General features: G+C 50.8%; 1 protein-coding gene across 4 annotated transcripts in view; it reads right to left on the minus strand.

The window, feature by feature from the left end:
• Positions 1 to 2,147, minus strand: part of CIITA (class II, major histocompatibility complex, transactivator) — a 67,938-nt gene that overhangs the window by 36,670 nt on the left and 29,121 nt on the right. The window lies entirely within an intron of this gene.

Here is a 2,147-nt window from a genome sequence, read left to right on the forward strand (position 1 = left end):
CCATGCCCAGCTAATTTTGTATTTTCAGTAGAGACGGGGTTTCACCATGTTAGCCAGGATGGCCTCAATCTCCTGACCTCGTGATCCACCCACCTTGGCCTCCCAAAGTGCTGGGATTACAGGCATGAGCCACTGCGCCTGGCCTTTTTTTTTTGAGACGGACTCTCACTCTGTCGCCCAGGCTGGAGTGCAGTGACGCAATCTTGGCTCACTGCAACCTCTCCCTCCCGGGTTCAAGCAATTCTCCTGACTCAACCTCCCAAGTAGCTGGCACTACAGGCACCTGGCACCATGCCCGGCTAATTTTTTTAATTTTAGTAGAGACAGGGTTTTGCCATGTTGGTCAGGCTGGTCTCGAACTCCCGACCTCAGGTGATCCGCCCACTTTGGCCTCCCAAAGTGCTGCGATTACAGGTGTGAGCCACCATACCCAGCCCAGAGACCCATTTTCTTTCACTCATCCACAGCTTTCACTGCCTGTGGAGAGGCTCAGCATAGACCCTGGACGTCACAGAGAATGATCTTTCCAGTCCAAGCTGGGGCACTGGCTGGGGCCGCTTGTTCATGACGGTTGAGTGGGGGCTGCAGGAATCCAAACATAACCGGCTTGCAGCGAGGTCCCAGCCAGCCGTGACTAGAGGAAGCAGAACTGAAAGATGGGGCCACAACCCTTTTCCTGGAGCGAGGCCAAAGCTGGGAGGTGGTTGGGGGGTGGGACGCTCCACCTCTCCCAGACCCTTGGTCAGGGACACAGGCACGAAATCTATTCTCTCAGAGCAGTAAGGGAAGACTCCTTTGCCCCAACTCCTGCCTGCGGCCCGCCTCCCATTCCACCCATGCTCTTTATTGAGAACCTACATTGCAGCACTCTGCCTCCTCTTTGAGGCAGTGTGATCTCGTGACAAGAGCTCCAGATGGACCGTAGCAACTCCATGAATGAGTTGTGTGACTTTGGACTTTGGGCAAGTTACCCAGACTCAGTTTTCTCACAGCATCGGGTCTGCCAGGGACCTTCAAGCTTGACCTCTTTCCTTCACTCTGCAGATGGCAAGACTGAGACCCTGGGAAGGACATGACTTGCACAAGACCCCATAGACTGTCGGTGGCTGCCCCTGCACCTGCTCTCCCACTCCCCCCCCGCCAAGACCCCCAGGCTGGTGCTCTTTCCTCCCAATCAAAATGTTCCCAATCAAATGATCACCCTTATCCTATCTAGGCCCAAGCATAGAGACACAGGTCGTATCACAGACGGGGGATAGTGGGAGGGACCACAGGGAGGAGCCTGGAGACATTTAGCCCACCCCACTTATTGATGAGCTCCGCTTCAAACTCTGGATGACATTGCCATGTGGTTAAGCACACAGTCAGATAAATACATTAAGAAGGGAAAGAAGGCAAGTATTGTGAACTTTGGGGTAAAATTTACCAACTTTGAGACTACCCCTGCCTACTAACACACTGCCACCTAGGCAAGGTCATTTTTTAAACCACTTAGAGCCTCAGTTTCCTTATCCATAAAATAGGGATAATAATAATTGGCAACTCACAAGGATTAGGGGAGTTAAGTTGCATGGAGCCCTTAGAAAGGGGACTGGCAATCAGTAAGTGCTGAATGAACAGAAGTTTTAAGGTAGCACAACTTCTACATGGTGAGTACAATATGTGTGACGGCCATCATTATTATTAGATTGCTTCTTACCTCTGTGAGAGTGACAAAGGGACACTTTCCCTTCCATTTCTTCCGAGGTCAAACTTTGTGAAGCTGAGCTTTCTGCTCTTTTGCATAAGGGGACCCTGCAGACTTAATAGGAACAAGAAAGCCCCCACAGGCCAGGAATGGTGGCTCACATCTGTAGAAATTCCAGGAGTTTGAGACAGCCTGGACAACATGGCGAAACCCTATCTCTACAAATAACACAAAACTTAGCTGGGTGTGGTGGTGTGTGTCTGTAGTCCCAGCTACTCAGGAGGCTGAGGTGGGAAGATCGCTTGAGTCTGGGGAGGTTGAGGCTGCAGTGAACTGAGATTGCACCACTGAACTCCAGCCTGGGTGATAGAGCCAGACTGTGTCTCAAAAAAAAAAAGGTATTCATTTTTTGACATGGTACATCCTTCACACATCTGACACTCTTAGGAAAATGTTTATG

Source organism: Mandrillus leucophaeus, unplaced genomic scaffold, assembly GCF_000951045.1.
Source record: "Mandrillus leucophaeus isolate KB7577 unplaced genomic scaffold, Mleu.le_1.0 Scaffold323, whole genome shotgun sequence".
Classification (NCBI taxonomy): domain Eukaryota; kingdom Metazoa; phylum Chordata; class Mammalia; order Primates; family Cercopithecidae; genus Mandrillus; species Mandrillus leucophaeus.